Raw genomic sequence first — 19,601 nt, 5'->3', positions numbered from 1 at the left:
AATCCATCCATGTCATACTCCACTTCAGGGGAGAAGATCCAACTGTGGTAACTACAGTGGGAAAGTCATCATGGTGTCTTCCTTAACCACTTTCTCCCGGTGACCAAAGAGTTGTACCTATATCAGTATGGATTCCATCTATACAGATGCAAAGTGGACCACGATCGACATCAAATGATAACTCAAAAAATATCACTGTACATGGACTTCTTTGACCTCGCAAAAGCCTTAACACCATTAATCAAGAGAAACTGTGTAAGACTCTCCTCAAATCTAGATGCCCATTAAAGTTGGTTTCCAGCTTACATTTGCTCCACAATGGAATGCAAGCCACAATACTAATAAATCTTAGTGAGAACTGGGGTCATGGCTTCATCACTACCCCAAATAATTTTTCCTCCATTTCTTGCCCAATATTGCATCTCAAATCAAATAAACTTCAAAAGGTGGAATATTCTTCAGAGATAATTAGAACCTTAATGTATGGTGATTACACTTCAAAGCTAAGCACTCCAGAATCGCAACACTTGAGCTACAGACTGCAGATGATGTGTGCGTTCGCACACCCTCAGAAACCAATATCCAAGACTGGGTAGTTTATTGAAACAAGAAAGGATGCATTCAACATCTGAGCTCCTCCAGAAATCTGATTCTGCTGCACCACACTGCCCTCCAACATTACAAGGAAGACTCTTGAAAACACACTCTCTTTATATCAGGAGCAATCTCTCAGAGGCTGAATTCATGGAAGAGTTTCCATACCATCATCCTTTATACTGCCTATATACAAAAACTACTTCACTCATTTTTTTTTTAAAGTTTCAAACAAATCACAAGACTTACATCAAAGACGACATTTCCTTTTACTTGTACTAGTACAATGCTGTTTGATGAAAGCTTCAGGTCTTCGAATCCTTCCATTTTCAGAGAATAAAGCACTTGAGCGATGGTTGCACAGCTTTGTGCAAAAGCATAACAGGAAAGGGAGTTGGCCAGTCATCTACAAGTCAGTTCAATGATTCAGTCAATAAGGCCATGGTTGATCCAATATTGGCCTCAACACCATATTCCCCACTCTTTCCTGTCACGTGATCGGCAACAATGAATATCTCAAGTCAGGACTTATAAACAAACAAACATTTATTAGACCCTGATAAACAATGGAAAAAAAACGAAAACCCTAACTGGAAGTAAACGGCTCTGCGACCATTCAGTAAACCGTTACTCAGTACTAATTCTTAAAGCGATAAACGCAAAACCAGGTCTTAAAGGGAGAAATTCAAACACAGTTCTTCGAATGGTAAATTTTAAAGTCCAAGAGATTAATATAGTCAATTAGGAGAGACTTCCATGAAGTAACGAATTCCTCGAAGACACGACGTCACTGCCACTCCCAGCCAGATCCTGCCTTGTCCACAGGATTGACGACGGAAATAAGATGGTTTTAAAGGCACTGACCTTCCTCCTCCATAGAATAGATCCTGCACAGTCTTTTCTACCACTTTTAGCAGAGGTTATCTCATGCAGATCACTCTTTCTTGAACAAATTCAATAATGGTTGATCCTTTCCAGACCCGTCGAACGTCTCCTTCAGGTTCCCGTCTTCACTCTCCAATGTTACTGAAAAGATACATTAACAAACCTGGCAGCGATTGGTTAAACTGCCGGCCCAGACTTCTGTACCTTACAACAGAACGTAAAAATCTGTTTAAAATCAAAACTGCATCATAATGCAAATACACATCGGAGCGGAGTATCTCATTGACGTTCTAACTGGAAAACTAACTGCGTCACCAGGGGTCTTCCCTTTTATACCCGCTTCCCTTTTATACCCGTGGTGAACTTGTCATCACGTGACCTCACATCTGCGGGAAAATTACATCAGGTGACCTCCAAAAGACCATTACATTGTTCTCACAAGAAAGTCACAAGGTCTCCATGAGGTATGTAACATTCCACAAACCTTTTGGTTTTGTACTTTTGATACAATAAAAAGCAGATTCCATCAACAAATGCAATAAAGTGTTGCTGCAACACATCTCAAAATTATTCCCCAGTGATAAGACTGCATGCCTACAAATTCAGATTTGAAGTTGAAAGTAAATACATATCACCATATACAACCCCGAGGTTCATTTTCTTGTGGGCATTCCCAGTAGATACATAGAAACACCACTGACTCAATGAAAAACAGCATACAAGATGTACAAACAAGCCATGTGCAAAAGACAACAAACTGCAAATTACAAAAAGAACATGTATATAATAAATAAACAATAAATGGAGAACATGAGATGAATAGTCTTTGAAAATGAATCCATAGGTTGTGGGAACAGTTCAGTTTTAGGTCGAGTGAAAATGAGTTAAGTTATCCCCTCTGGTTCAAGAGTCTGATGGTTGGGGGTCGGGGGGGGGGGTGGGGAGAAGCAACGGTTTAATGTAACCAGAGCTGCCATATTTCAGTCTAGTCCCTCTGACTTTTTAAGGTGAATGCCATTTTTCTGCCATCCTCTCCAATATTTATCTCTCCAATCACTAAAAGCAGACAGAGTTGAATCATGCTGGCGTTTCTTTCAGCCATGTTAGTTGAGAGGTAAATATTGAGACAAAATGCAGGCTTCTGCTGGGGGAATACTGAAGCTATGCCTGCAGAATGCCTAGACTTTCTTTCAATCCAGTGTTGATGAGATCAGGGCTTCATCTCTGTCAAATCCCACAAAGCTTTTCTTAAACGTCTATTAAAGACATAATTAATGCTACTATAAGTTTTAGTAACAAATTATTTAAATGATTAAGGTAAAGAAATTATTTTTAACAAGTTTAAAAATCCTACCTTTAACCTTCAGCTTGAAAATCTTTGAAATGAAAGGAGACTCTGATCCTGTTTGGCTGTAGAATGGGATAAGCAAAGCAAGGTGCAACAAAAAGAGTGTCAGGTGCACTGGTATCTACACCTACCAACAGTCCTGCAGAACTTGCGTGGGAACAGCCAAGTGCTGGCAGAGGCTGCAAGGCTCTGTCAAGTATCACTGATGTTGCACTTGGATTGCACAAACTGCCTGTTATGCTTTCTCTATTATAAAGCAATTTAATTAGCTGCAACATGCATTGCAATGGCCAGGAAAGACATGATATAAATTTAAATTGTTCCATGTCCAGATTTTGGTATGGCTCATTTTAACAAAATGAAGTAGGGATGGATCACAGTGAAATGATTCATCATCCTGAAAGGCACCCCAGAAAGATTTAATAAATAACTTAGTAAACAGAGCATATACCAAAACAAAAATCACACTGACTAATCTGAAAAATGCTCTCCTTACCAAATAAAATAATATGCAAAATTTAAATGGAAATATTATGTAATAGTGAAAGGATGAAGGAGCAATATAGTAAACAAAAATAAGTTGTAAATGAGTGAAGAAATTTCAATAACCAAAGATTAGTACAATTTTTTTTTACAATTCTCCAAGAACAGAAGTGGTCATGGCAGTAAGACAAGGGTAATATTACTGTGAAAATAAAGACATGGCAAACATAGAATTAATTAATATCAGCCATTAAAAGGAATCAAGGACTAAAAACCAAATAGTTGACCCAAGGGAAAAAGAAGTGTATTAGAAAAAGTAACTGTGCTATATTTAATTAATTTCTAGGAACAGATAGCTCCACCTTGAGACTTTAAGGTATGCAAATGCTTTACTTACAATATTGCAAAACTTTCACAACCCACTGGATTCAAATACTGGAAATTAAAACTACTTGATTCAGAAAGCCAAAATAAAGCAGGAATTTACAAACAGTTGGCAAGTTTTGTTATCTATAATTAAGAACACGGTGAATAGCAAGAGCCAATTTGAATTTGTCCACAAACCTTACTGAAACGTTTGGTTAACCAACTAAAGTAGATGGAAGAGATGGACTTCTGCATAACCTTTTTGGAAATTGAGACCATGAGCAAGAATTAAAGCAACTGGAAGGCAATTGTACTAAATAATACAAATGGTAGAGATTTGTTGTAGTTCTAAGGAAGTGACTTATCGCAGAAGTCTGAGGGTAAAATATTCATGTTACCTATCAGCAAATAGGAAAAATAATACAGTGCATTCTGGTTAATTGGGACACATTGGGATCAATACATTTTGGCCCAAATAAGCGGCTGCTGCAATTAGCTGCAGTTTCATGGAAATAGTTTAAAGATGAACTATCATTTGAATAGCAAATTAGAACACCACCAATAGTACAAATGTATTATAAAACTGTATTAGTTCCCAATAGTTATTGATAGATGAAATCATACAGTGTACACTGCCATGTTCTTTTGATTGAATGTAAATGAACAAAATCAGCACGGGCATCTAGTGCCTTCGTTGCTTTCATGCATGAAGTCATGTCAAAAATCACTGCTTTTTAATTTGGCAGCAGTTGACCCAAATTAATGGCATAACCTAAGCATATGCAACTAACGCTATTTAAAAACTGTTTGCTCTAAGCATGGTGTATATGTGCACCCGACTAAAAATGTTTGACAACAGTCTCCTCTTCCAATTAAGCATATAGCATCCCAAATAAACACAGGAAGTCCTGTCTGTTTTCTTGATTTGATCTTTAAGAGTTGTCCCAAATAAGCAGCTGCCCTGATTAACCAATGGCCCAATTAACCAAAATCCACTGTACTTACATTCAACAAGATGGTGGCACAGCAAGTGCGTGCAATAGTAGCACAAAGTTACCAAATCTGTGCCTTGAACTTCATCCCAAACTGTTAGCGCTAAACACATCATGCAGTAGCGACAGCAGTAAATTGCACTGCCTTTAAACTCATCTTTCACATCAAGACACTCATGCTACTGAAGGGCTTTGACCCAAAATGTCAACTCCCATTTCCCTCCACTGATGCTGCCTGACCCACTGTGTTCCTCCAACCCTTTTTTGTTCCAGCATCTGCAATTTCTTGTATCATCACTGTCTTTATTATAATTGACTGCGATGAATTGACGGACAAGCTGAGTGGGGATGCAGTCAAATGTTGACTTCAATGCTGAGCAATAAGAAAGCAAAATCCTACTTAATGGAAAGAAACTCATACTGATGTTCTGGAAAAAGGAGGAAACTCCACCACTCAGACAATGGCTGGCTGCATTAATGGATACTCTGCATCTAGAGAGGAAGAGATAGTTATCAAGGACAGACTCAAGGAATTTGAAAAAATCTGGCAACCACTACTGTTGTATTTAGAAGAGACTGACAGCTGAACTAAGTGTGGGGGGCGGTAGGACCTAAACAGCACATACTGGAGGGGTGAGGGTAGGGTATGGCTGGGAAGGGGAAAGTAGACAGAGTGGTAGGGTTTCATAGAAACATAGAAAATAGTTGCAGGAGTAGGCCATTCGGCCCTTTGAGCCTGCACCGCCATTTATTATGATCATGGCTGATCATCCAACTCAGAACCTCGCCCCAGCCTTCCCTCCATACCCCCTGACCCCGGAGCCACAAGGGCCATATCTAACTCCCTCTTAAATATAGCCAATGAACTGGCCTCAACTGTTTCCTGTGGCAGAGAATTCCACAGATTCACCACTCTCTGTGTGAAGTTTTTCCTAATCTCGGTCCTAAAAGGCTTCCCCTCTATCCTCAAACTGTGGCCCCTCGTTCTGGACTTCCCCAACATTGGGAACAATCTTCCTGCATCTAGCCTGTCCAATCCCTTTAGAATTTTATACGTTTCAATCAGATACCCCCTCAATCTTCTCAATTCCAACAAGTACAAGCCCAGTTCATCCAGTCTTTCTTCATATGAAAGTCCTGCCATCCCAGGAATCAATCTGGTGAACCTTCTTTGTACTCCCTCTATGGCAAAGATGTCTTTCCTCAGATTAGGGGACCAAAACTGCACACAATAGTCCAGGTGTGGTCTCACCAAGGCCTTGTACAACTGCAGTAATACCTCCCTGCTCCTGTACTCGAATCCTCTTGCTATAAATGCCAGCATACCATTCGCCTTTTTCACCGCCTGCTGTACCTGCATGCCCACTTTCAATGACTGGCGTATAATGACACCCAGGTCTCGTTTCCTTTGCTTTTTGTTTGTTTACTATACATACATTCATTTGATTTTCATTATGTTGTTATAAGAAAGAAAAGAAAAAAAAGCAATGTACTTTAGGACATTGTTGGTTGTGGTTAGGCTGATATTGTTTCACAATAAAAACATTTGAAAACAAGAAAGCAAAATCCGAAAAGGCAGCAAAATCTGGACCAAGATAGATTTTCACAATGGGATTATATTATAGACCACAATAGACAGCAGGATTTACAGGAGCAAATTTACAGACAGAAAGTCAACAGTTGCAAGAAAAATAAAGAGGAAATCTGATCAGATGCTAGAAATCTAAGCAACACACAAAATGCTGGAGGAACTCAGCAGGCCAGACGGCATCTGTGGGAAAGAGTAAACAGTGAATATTTCGGCCGAGACCCTTCATCAGAACTGGAATAAAAAGGTGAGGAGTAAGAAGGTGGAGGGATGGGAGGAGGTGATAGGTGAAACGGGGGGGGGGGTTGTGGGGGAGAGGAGAGGAAGTAAAGAGTGCGAAGTCGATTGGTGAAAGAGATAAAGGGCTGAAGAGGGGGAAATCTGATAGGAGAGGGGAAGGGGAGGGGATGGGCAGGTAAGGAAATAAGGTGAAAGAAGGAAACAGGAATGGGGAATGGTGAAGAGGGGGCATTACTGGAAGTTCAAGAAATCAATGTTCATGCCACCAGGTTGGAGTTGGAGGCTACCTAAGTGGAATATAAGGTGTTGCTCCTCCAACCTGAAAGTGTCCTCAGTAGAGGAAGCCATGGACTGACATGTTGGAATGGAAATGGAAAGTGTTATTGATGTGAGTACCTGGAGTCCTCAGAGGGTCCAAATTGACAAGTTGGAAATGGATCTGGAAGCCATGTAGTACAAGATGGTGGCAAAGACATGATCCCAGGAAGGATACGTGGCTGTAGTAGTGGGTCTGGGTGGTCGAAGAATTGGTGGGTAGCAGAGATGAGAGAGGGGGAGCAGTGGGAGAGGGTTTCCATTCCACTTCACATTCCCATTCCGACATGCCAGTCCATCGCCTTCTCTACTATGGTTATGAGGCCACACTCAAGTTGGAAGAGCAACAACTTATATTCCATCTGGATAGCCTCCAACCTGATGGCATGAATAGCGATTTCTCAAACTTCCAGTAATGGATACCCACAAACCCCACCCCCCAATCCCTCATCTCCCTCTTTCGCCTCCCTCTGGTGCTCCTCCCCCTTCCCTTTCTTCCATGGCCTTCTGTCCTCTCCTATCAGATTCCCACTTCTCCAGCCCTTTACCTCTTTCACTATTGGCTTCCCAGCTCTTTACTTCATCCTCCCACCCCCCTCCCAGTTTCACCTATCACCTACAACCTTGCATTCCTTCATCCCCTCTCCCCATCTTACTCTGACTCCTCAGCTTTTTTCTCCAGTTCTGATGAAGGGTCTCAGCCTGAAACGTCAACTGTTTACTCTTTTCCACAGATGCTGCCTGGCCGGTGGAGTTCTTCCAGCATTTTGTGTGTTGCAAGAAAAATAAAGTCATGATGGTAAGTGATGGTAGGTTCCACAAATCCCATACCATAAAATGGCTGGATGAGATAGAGTTTGTCAAACGTGTTAACTTACGTAAAGGTACCAATTGGAGAGAGTGCTGTATCTCTGATTAGGGAATGCGACAGGGCAAATGACAGAGGTGTAGTAGGGAAATACTTTGGATCTAGTGATCATAGATCCATTAGTTTCAAGATAATTATGGTGAAGGGGTTTTAGGATTGAGATTCTAACTTGGAGAAAGGATATTTTTGATGGCATCAGAGAGGATCTGGCAGGCATGGACCGAGATGGGTTTGAAATGAAAGAGGAGAATGGTAGCTCAGGTTGGCTACTTGCTTGTAGTGCTGCTCGCTGTATCTCTCGTCACCAGTCGAGGTGACATCATCAGTTGTTTGCCTGTCCGGATAGATTTAGGAATCTAACTGTGAAAGAAAAACTTTGGTTGGGCCTGGAAAAAGAAAGAAAATAAGTTGAGAGCAGTCATTCCAAGGCTCATCCCGGATACATGAATGCCCCACTTTAGGACCAGCTGTGACAGCTAATGCCTTCTCAAACAAGACCTCCAGTATGCTGAGAAAACTGCCGCTCTAGCATATATCTGCAGCATAATCCTCTTCAGTGCATGGGGGTAGTTAAGTAAGTAAAAGCCTGTTCCCGTGGTTGTCCATCCTTTTCCTTGTCAAAGTCTCATACTGTTGAAGTAACTGTCCATTGCTGATAATAAAACAAAAACACCCAAACAACCAGGCCCAGAACACACACGCTCTTACAACTCCAGCATACTTGATTTATTTTACTTGCACACAAAGAAAACAGCATCACCCACACTGCTGAGGTGTGTACAGAAAACTGCTATTTTTATACAGAATTAGCCCCTCACTTACAGATATTAATCATAGTAAATTGTACAAGTTTGAGTTCATTACTCGCAAAATCAATAGCCATTCACAATAGAGACGGTAAAGTCAATCGAAACTTCGAACAGACAGCCAATGATACTTTGAAGTTAGTACAGACGATAGAAAATTATCCATCTGTTGTTCTATCTCATCTGTCTCTGGCACCTCCTGTTGCGTAAAGGGACACTATGTTTTAGGAAGACCTTTCGGGAAAAGTCTCACTACAGAGGCTTCACTCATTTAGCTTGAGTACACACTTCCTTACTTATCCTTGCCTATCTCATCTGTAGTAAGCAGAGATGTCTCCAGTGGTCTCATTTGACTACAACCGGCCCAGGCTAATTATGCTTTAACGTGACCTCCACAAGAATTACAGCATAAAGAACACCATCTACAGGTGAAATTCTAAAACTTGCCTTTGTCAAAAAGGCCAAAAATCATGCTGATAATTTACAAGCCCCCTTTAATGATCTGATCAATTAAAGCTTAATTCAAAAAAAATATATACTGACAGCATTCAAGCAACAGTAAATCATGGAACCTTACTCTACTTTCAAAAGGTTATTGCATTCCAGATCTTACTTATAGTTTTAAAACTTCACTTTTAAGGTAAATATAACATTAAAGTTTTTAAAAGGATGTAACATTGAATGAAAGTACAATAGGAAGAGACTGCAATGGCAACCAGCATCTCAAATTATGCATTAACTTTGAATCACTTTAAAAATTGGTACTTTGCCGAATGCTTCTGACCCGTTTTGAATTGCTCTGTACCAAAACAAACTTTTAACACTCCTGTTCAGGATAGTCTATGGAATTTTATTTTCTGCATGTTTCCTATTGTGCTTTGGAATTTTCTAGCACAAATAGTCCCAATCTGACTCTGTCCAGAGAGTTGAAATTTATTTTATTTCAAATTTTATATATATTTTTAAAATCTACCCTAAGCATTGTATTCATCTAGTGACTGGTTTCAGACTCCTAGGGTTATGGGAGCACAACAGTAGTTTCAGATACCTCTTTCTCACACACGTGCATTAAGATTCTGCTCATCTGTAAAACAAACCATTTTTAAGCTATTCCAATTTCAGAAGCATTCTATTCACAAGTACAAGTACTGTCCTTTTTTAATATAGAATGACACATCCATCATCTGAACGTGAATGCCAACCTTTTGCCAATTAATAGCAAACTGTTTTGCAACGTACACACAATGATTAAAGATCCTCTCTATGCATTTCTAGTCAGTGGAGTATGATCATTTGCAGGGTACCCAACTTTACTCCATCCCTTTAACTTTACTAGCATAATTAGATATCAACTTAAATATTTTAATGTTAAAACATCTTGTTAATAACACTTCAGTTTACAACATTAATTACTCCCCTAAGATTTTAAAAATCTTAACATAACGTAATATATTTTCATACAAAAATACAAAAAGAACATCTGGTCAAGTGCTAAAAACATGCACACATCAACTTTCCTTCCAATTCTTCTGAAATCTGTTCATTTTTTGAAATTCTTCTGAGAGTAATAAATTGGTCATTTTCAGAACATATGTAACTTTTTATGGTTTCTGGTGAAGTCAGTTCTTTTACAACCAAACAAAAACATTTTCAGATTAAATTGTTTTAGAAGACATGCTCTAAAGAAAAGTGAGTCAGTTGCAGTCTTTCAAATTATCTTCTAAACATACTTCTGCCCACCTTTCAAAGAGCTATGAGATCCGATCTCTGCCCTTCTGAATCCTGCAAAACTCTATCAACTGTTCTATCAGCTAATACCCTTTGAAAGTTACTACTGCAACCAGTTTTTGCTGCCTATTTAGCTTGGAATGAATAGGTCTTTTTCACAGTGGTAGGTAGTGACTTTTGGGTGACTACGTGGAACCAGCATCAATATTGATGGAGGAACCTAATATAATATTTCGAAGTTTGTCAGTGACATGAAAACTGGTGAGATTGTGAACTGTGAGGATGCAAAGGAGATGTTAAAGGAATTTTGATAAGTTGATTGAGCTGTCAAAAATAATGGCGTATTAAATAAAATGTTGATGAAAATGATTATCCAACTTAGAATGAAAAAAATAAGTATAAGTGGAAGACTGAGAAACATTGAGCTACCAAAATGGACACGGGTCTCCTTGTACATCCATAACAGCGTAAGATTTAGGAGCAGAATCAGGCCATTTGGCTCAAGACTGCTCTGCCATTTTATCATGACTGATCTAATCTTCCTCTCAGCCTCAATCTCCTGCCTTCTCTCTGTATACCTTATGCCCTGACCAATCAAGAGTCTATCAACCTCTGCCTTAAATATACATAAAGACTTGGCCTCCACAGCTTCCTATGGCAAAGAGTTCCAAAGATTCACCCTCTCTGGCTAAAGAAAATCCTCTTCCCCATTCTAAAAGGATGGCCCTCTATCCTGAGGGTGTGTCCTCTGGTCTTAGATTTGGCCACCATAGGAAACATCCTCTCCATGTCCACTATATCAAGGCCTTTCACCATTTGATATGTTTCAACGAGGTCACCATAAGACATAGGAGAATTAGGCCATTCAGCCCATCAAATCCACTTGGCCATTCCATCATGTTTGATCTTGGATCCCAATCAACCCCATACACCTGCCTCCTCACCACATCTTTGATGCCCTGACCAGTCAGAAAACTATCAGCTTTTGCCTTAAATATACCCATAGACTTGGTTTCCACTGCAGTCTGTGGCAGAGCATTCTGCAGATTCACTACACTTTGCTTAAAAGAAAATCTCTCCTTACCCATTCTAAAAGGTTGCCCCTCAATTTTGAGCCTGTGCCCTCTAGTTCTGGGTACCCCCACCATAGGAAGCATTCTCTCCACATCCACTCTATCTAGTCCTTTCAACATTCAGTAGGTTCCAATGAGATCCCCTGCATTCTTCTAAATTCCAGTGAGAACCGGCCTAAAGCTGCCAAATGGGTCTCATATGTTAACTCCTTCATTCCCAGAATCATCCTCCTGAACCTCTTCTGGACTCTCTCCAATAACACATCCTTTCTGAGATATGGGGCCCAGAACTTTTGACAATACTCCAATTGCGGCCTGACTATTGTCTTACAAAGCTTCAGCATCATCTCCTTGCTTTTATATTCTATTCCCCTTGAAATAAATGCCAACATTACATTTGCCTTCTTTGCCGCAGCCTCGACCTGTAAATTATGCTTCTGAGAGTCTTGCACGAGGAATCCCAAAGTCCCTTTGCACCTCTGACATTTGAATTTTCTCCCCATTTAGATAATACTCTGCACTGTTGTCCCTTTTAGCAAAATGCATCATACATTATCCAACACTGTATTCCATCTGCAACTTTTTTGCCCATTCTTTCAATTTCTCTAGATCTTTCTGCAATTGCATTACTTCCCCAGCACCATCCACCCCTCCACTCATCTTATCATCTGCAAACTTTGCCACAAAGCTGTCAATTCCATCATCCAAATCACTGACAAACATTGTAAAAAGCAGCAGCCCCAATACAGACCCGAGGAACACCACTAGTCTCTGGCAGCCAACCAGAAAAGGCCCCCTTTATTCCCACTCGATGCCTCCTGCCTGTCAGCCATTCCTCTATCCATGCCAGTATCTTTCCTGTAACACCATTGAATTTTATCTTGTTAAGAAGCCTTGTGTGGCACCTTATCAGTCAACCTTATCAGACATCAGTCAACAGCATCCAAGGGCATGAGAACAATTAAGAATATGGTATTGAGACAGGATTTGTCATGAAAATGTTGAGTGGCAGGGCCAAATGGACTATTATTCTTCATTTCATTTTTTTTAAATATAAAAAAATGTTTTATTGTTTAGCAACTCCATTACTATTTACAAGAACTGATTTTTAATTTCTACCAGTCACGATTAGTAGACTCATGATCTTAAGGAATGCAAGGTATTTGGCAACAGAAAAGCATCCTGCCCAAGTTTCAGATCTCGATCCTCTGCCAACCAATATGGAACATGCATTATTGATTAGACCAAATAGTTCTGGTCAAAGTCAGCATTCCAGTGAAGCAGCAGTGATCAGCCTTTCCCAGCCAAGTAACTTATGAATTTATGCAAACTCATTCCAAGTCTGGAATCTGCCAGTATATCTGTCAATATGATCCAATAGCAAGGTTTGATCATGCTGGGATTCCTCAGCTTGCTAAGGAACCGGCCTCTTCAAGCCTCTAGCAGGAGTTAGTGTTTTAATGGTGTCACTTATTTCATAGTTATGAACTCCAAAGCAGTTACTTAAAGGATTTTAAACCAATCTCAATATCAGATACACTTAATAACCCATTACAAAGCTTCCTTGCTTCAACAAGGGGTAAAGCTCCACCTCCTGCACCAATTTCCATCAATCCTGTCCAAGTGCTGGGGGAGCAAAGGCTTAGCAACATCCTCCCAAGGCCTCGCTACCGATCACCAGAGGCCTCAAGAATGCAGAGAGTCAACTTGTTCAGCTGCATCTGGTCTACAACCATGGGTAACATGTCAAATCCAGCCCACTGTATAAAGAATGCTCTATACATTTCTAATATGTATTCAAAACCCACTAATAGGATCTTCACTGGTCCATATTTCACCATGAACTACTCAACCTTGCAAGACCAGTCTCATGTTAGAAAACACCTCTCTAAAGTTAGTCAAAAACATATAATCACATCTCCCAACTAGGGTCAATTAGCATTTTGATGACAAGTTCTTATTTTTATGCTCCAATTTTTTTTGATTTAATATTTCAAGAGAATATTTTATTGCCTCCTATCCTGGAATGATCACTAAGATTTTAGGTAGTCCCAAAGTACTTGTACAAATCCAGTGTAGTGGTAAATGCTGTAGAAGGACAAACAATGTGCAGACTATGTGCATATCGGAGGGAGATTGAACATCTGGCTGGGTGGTGCCATAACAACAACCACCTCTCACTCAATGTCAGCAAATCCAAGGAGCTGCTTATTGACTTCAGGAGGAGAAAACAGCAGGTCCATGAGCCAGTTGGTATTGGGGATTCAGAGGTGGAGAGGGTCAGCAACTTGAAATTCCTCAGTGTTATCATTTCAGAGGATCTGTCTTGGGACCAGCACACAAGTGCCATTATGAAGGCGGCAAAGCCATGCTTCTACTTTCTTAAAAGTTGGCACAGATTCATCATGCCATCTAAAACTTTCACTTCCAATCTTTTTTATTGATTTAAAAAGGATAAATGCAAATCAGGAGAGGTTATCTCAAATACATATTTCAATAATAGTACAAAGGAATATACACTATCAAAATCATATATAGTATTAAGATAATATAAAGAAAAGAATCACTTCTCCTCTTAACAGTTCATAGAAAAAAACTCAAGATTTCTCTTATTGAGGGGAAAAAAAACCTACTAAACTAACCTAAAACAAAAAAAAGGGACTGGGCAGTCCATTTTGAGGATACAATTTAAAAAAAAAACGGAAAAATCCTTCTGGTCAAATCTAAAACTTCGCGGAGAAGAAAAAAATTAACTGAAAAAGTAAAAAGAATTAGATCACATGAAAATATTGAGTAAAAGGGCACCAAGTTTGCTCAAATTTAAAAGATCTTAGTCCCATTGTTAGACATACATTAAAAATTTGGTTTCAGTTTCACAGATTTTTTGACTTAAATAACTTTGTTCTTTCTAAAATATCCATTTTAACTATTTTTTAAACCATCAATTTTAGATAAGGCCTTTTTAACATGAAAAACTAAGGGAATAAAAACTTATCTAGATTTGTTTTTAGAGGATTGTTTAATGCTAATGGACAAATATGATTTATCTAATACACAATTTTTTTTAAAATACATGATTTGTTACCGAATTACCCATTTGCTCATATACCAAATATGATAGATGTTATCTTTCAGCTTAAACCATTTCAAAAAGGATTGATAGCCATTATATATAAATGGCTATTGAATTTACGAATGGTGTCTAACAATTAGGTTAAACATGCTTGGGAATTGGAACTTCAAGAGTCACTTTCAGATAATCAATGGAATAAAATTTGTCATTTTGTTAATAGTTCATCTATCTGTGCCTGTCACTCCTTGACTCAGTTCAAGGTAGTGCACAGGGTGCACATGTCAAAAGATAAACTAGTGCATATTTTTTCTAATACAAATTCTACCTGTGATAGATGCAACACTGAGGTGGCTACCTTAACTCATATGATTTGGTTCTGCATTAAGTTAAATAATTTTTGGAGAGATATTTTTAGAATGTTATCAAAAGTCATAGGTTTAGACCTACAACCTAATTCATTTATGGCAATCTTTGGGATTATTCCAACGGAAGCAGGAAACGTTCCTGCTTCCGCTCAACGCATGATAACTTTCTCAACTTTATTGGCTAGGAGGGCTATTCTATTGTACTAGAAGGATCCCAATCTACCTACTGTTTTTTTTTGGCTCTCCTCCATTATGTTTTGTTTAAGTTTGGAGAAAGTAAGGAGTCAGACGTTTGATACATCTTTTAAATTTGAGCATGCCATCTAAAACTTTACAAACATATACAGATAAAGAGTGGAGTACATCACGACTGGTTGTATCAGGGCCTGATATGAAAACACCAATGTCCAAGGATGGAGAAGACTTCAAAAATATAGTGTATACATACTAGTCCATCACAGTGTTAGGGCATATTCTGGAGTTAGGATATATAACAAACATCAAGTTCAACAGCAGCCATTCTTCAGATTTGAAAGTGGATTGCAGATGGAATTTAAAATGTAGCTCTGAACAATAGTTTTCACAGAGCTGTGGACTGGAGTTAATACTAAACCAGGCAATGCCAATTAACATTCATTTTAGGTGTCTGGAGTGTAAGGAAGGAGATGCAAAACTGTATGTAATTCAGAGTTCGCACTGTAGATACAATGTAACTTTAGGATTATCCTGCTGTTACCTTTGATCTTTAGCATATAAAAATGTCATGTAATATTGGGTCAAGAGGCCTCTTCCTCCAAGAGCAGCTCATTTTGTTGAACAAACCACTTTTGTATCCACCAGCTTCAGTGCCTCTCTGGTGACTTTGTTCACGTTACAACAAAGTGCCCTCTCCACCACAGAGCACATTTACAAGGAAAAATGTCACAAGAAATCATCTATCATCATTGACCCCCAAAGTTTCCTCTAATGTTTTTTTTAAATATAAACAGCTGCACATTTCAACCACTGCTCTGAGAAGGAACATAAAACATAAATTTTAAAAATCACTGCCCAAAAACTATGCTGTACTTTAATTTTTTTTTTGTAATATGCACATCAATCGAACACAAACCACAACTCACAAAAGCAAACAATGTCAGGCAGTCAAAACAACTGACAAGCACAATGGCAAAAGTAAAATGTTTTAACTAATTGGTTTTCAGCGGCCAGGCTGTTTATTAAAAATGATTTCCATTCAGTGTATATTGTTACAATTTGTAACAGTTTTGTAACTTGAAACACTAACAATGTAAATACCTTGAAGCTCCAATATGTTTCAAAGTAAATGTTGTGATATATTTATTATTTAGAAAAATTATGGATTATATTCATTAACACATAATAAATTACAGGGAATTTTCCAGCTGCACACAAAGGCCAAGTTTGCAGGAGCACTTCAGTTACTGCGTGGCTGCAGACTCAGCATAGAGCATAGAGGAAACAGCCCATCATCCAGGCCATGCTCTCTTCTCACTGCCGTCATCAGAAAGGGGCTACTGGAGCTGTAGGTCTCACAGCACTGTGTTGAGGAGCAGTTATTATCCTTCAACCCATCAGGCTCCCAAACCAGCATGAATAATTTCACTCATCTCCACTCTCTACTGATTTCACAACCTACGGACTTACCTTCAAGGACTCTGCAGCTTGTTTTCCACATTTATGAATTTGCACAGATCGTCTTCTTTTGCACATTGGCTGTTTGTCAGGTTTTTTTTCGGTGTAGTTTTTCATTGATTCTATTCTTCTTTTGTTCCATTGCAATTGCCCACAAGAAAATGAGTCTCATGTGGTGACATATACACACTTTGATGATAAATTTATTTTGAACTCTGCACTTTGAGCAAATGTCTATGCCGCAATGATGAGATGACAATTAGATCATGTGTCTTTGCAATGCTGATTGATGGAGGGAGAAATATTTGCTAGTATATCTACTCCACTCTGATTTATCCCATTGTAACATGCAGCTTTAAAGTGGATTGAATGGCTAACCAGCTTACACACTGCACAAGTGGAAATCACCTACCTTCAATTACACTTTCAATTGTTTACAAGGTTAGATTACTGAGCATCTGCATTAATTGTTGCTCCAATGTAAAACAACCACATCTTAAAATAATTAATTGTCAGTTCTTTTTTTTAAAAAAAGGAAGTCTGTCCAATATTATAAACATGAGATTCTGCAGATGCTGGAAATCCAGAGCAACACACATAAAATGTTGGAGGAATTCAGCAGGTCAGGCAGCATCTATGGAAATGAATTAACAGTCAATGTTTCAAGCTGAACCCCTTCATCAGGACTAGAAAGGAAGGGGGAAGAAGCCAGAATAGGGTGAGGGTGGGGAAAGTACAAACTAGAATATGATAGGTGAAGTCATGTGGGTGGGGGGGGCAGATGAAGTAAGAAGGGGGAAAGATGATAGGTGGAAACGGTAAAGGGCTTAAGAAGGAATCCAAGAGGGGAGGGGAATGTTCCATGGGAGAAAGGGAGGGGCAAAAGAGAAGCAAAGAGTTAAGGGAGGCCAGTGGGGGGGGGGGGGGAGGATTGAAGTAGTCAGAAGGAAGGGTAAAACTTACCAGACATTGGAGAAATAGATGTTTGTGCCATCAAGTTTGAAGCTACCTAGATGAAACGAGATGCTGCTCCTCCAATCTGAGAGTAGCCTCATTGCTGCAGTAGAGGTCATGAATTTTCTAGCTTCCTTTCCACCCCACCTTATTATTCTAGCTTCTTCCCCCATCCTATACAGTCCTGAAAAAGGCTCTCAGCCCAAAACATCAACTGTTTATTCATTTCCATAGTTGCTGCCTGACCTACAAGTTCCACCAGCATTCTGTGCATGTTGTTCTGTTCAATATTACAGAGTCTTATTTCTCTATTTTAAGAAAGCTAACTCCACCAGTACTAAAATGTTGGTCATTCAAGTACTTTAGGTGTTATGGGTGTAATAACAGACTAATAAACTAAAAGGTTGAAAGTGAATATCCAACAATGACAGCCCATAAAGTTGAATTCTATACATACGGAACTTTTAAAAAAAAAATGATGAAACCCTACAACTTTTAAAACCCAACTGTTTAATAATGTCCCTCAGGAAAGGAGATTAAACACCTGGACCAAGTCTGTTTTGCATTTAATTGCACCTCATATACAGTTTCTTCCTGACATCAGGGATGAACAGTAAATGTTACCCTCATGCAATGTCACCTCTGAAATTATGCAAGTACAGCCCACATCCTTTAAATTTTCCTAAAACACATGCATTTATAATGTTACTTTTGTAACTGAAGCCGAAGTCATACAAGTATCATATTGAGCAGCAACATGCACTATATCAATCATCTGTTAAAAAAAACACAACACAATGATCTTTGAACACATTTCATTTGTTGGCAGGAGCACAGCAACTTCAAGTTTCCCTAAAGCAAACACAGCATGTTCAGTGATAATGTGAAATGGGGTCACAAACACAGATTTTTCTGCATGGAATCTATTAAATTGATAATTATGAGTAATTATCAGTAATGGATTGCATACAGAACACCTCGAGCCCAACTTAGCAGCAAGACAGTAATGATAACACAAGAACAGGTAGCTATTTTGGTCAATTTTGTATTTGACTGCAAACTCAAATGTAGTTTCCAAATAGTAAGCAAAATCAATTGAATACACCTGCAGACATTTTGAACTGCTTTATTTCACACCCTTCTTAGTTATTCAGAGATCCAGCATCCAGCCCAAGGAGCCCGCACCTCCCATGTGACATATCAACCTACTAATCCGTCCATCTTTGGGAAGTGGGAGGAAACCCACAGGAGAGCATACAAACCCCTTACAGACAGTGGCGGAATTGAGCCTGGGTTGTGGCACTGTTACAGCATTACACTAATCACTACACTATCACGCCATCCCTACACTTACCCAAATACTTAATCATATTGTAGTATAAAATTACACAAATAAAAGTTCAGATCAACAAAGGTTAATTTGTAGGATCCATTCTATAATATATTCATTCATATACAAGTAAAAATTTTCTACCCATCCTATTATCTTAAATTGGAATGAATACATAAATCTCACATGAACCCAGTTTCAGACTCTGCTACATTAAAATTAGATTATTATATAGAAGAACTTAAAAATACTTCAATCACATGAAAATGTTTTACTTAAAGTGAAAGAAAAACTGGATACTGTCAGTATTCAGAGTTTATGGCTACATGCAAAAAAGCAGTGCAACAGTATTACAGGTAGAAGGCAAATATAAGCAGCTTTCACAATAAAAACAAATTATACAGTGATTTTTACCAAAAAATGCCCAAAGTGGTCACTGTAGTGATTAAGGATAGAGCTGCTGGTTGCATTGGTTGGAAATTGAAAAACTGTACAGGGTTTAACAAGAATGTATATTAAACCAGTACATACAATTCAAAAGAACTTCCTTGTAAATAATTTGAAATATCCTGAAGGCACATAAATGATCAATGAAATGCCCACCTTTCCTTAATATATTAAAAGCAACTTACAGAATTTTTTTTTAAACTTGATTTCATTTTACTGGAGATGTTTAATTTAATCCAAGTCTTTTAACTGTTTTATATCAAATGTACCTTTTGACAAAAAAGAAAAATTAAATGCATGGTTTGATGGCTTGCTTAAGCTGGTTTTAAATTCTGACTTGTACCATACGATTTTAAACAGGTTAATTAGTAACTACCAAGATTGAAGTCTACCAGATTAGCTCAATGTATTGCAAACCACATGCCCTTCTTTGATGATGAGAGACTTGCCATTTCACATTTTGTACTGGCGGCAAAACCTCTGATGATTATTG

General features: G+C 38.7%; 1 protein-coding gene across 3 annotated transcripts in view; it reads right to left on the bottom strand.

Moving 5' to 3' along the window:
• si:ch211-161f7.2 (retinoic acid-induced protein 2) overlaps positions 1-19,601 on the bottom strand; it is a 70,010-nt gene that overhangs the window by 30,781 nt on the left and 19,628 nt on the right. The window lies entirely within an intron of this gene.

Source organism: Mobula hypostoma, chromosome 6 (assembly GCF_963921235.1).
Source record: "Mobula hypostoma chromosome 6, sMobHyp1.1, whole genome shotgun sequence".
In the NCBI taxonomy this organism is placed as follows: Eukaryota; Metazoa; Chordata; class Chondrichthyes; order Myliobatiformes; family Myliobatidae; genus Mobula; species Mobula hypostoma.
Note: the sequence above shows the minus strand (reverse complement) of the source record. Positions and strands in the feature narration are given on the sequence as shown.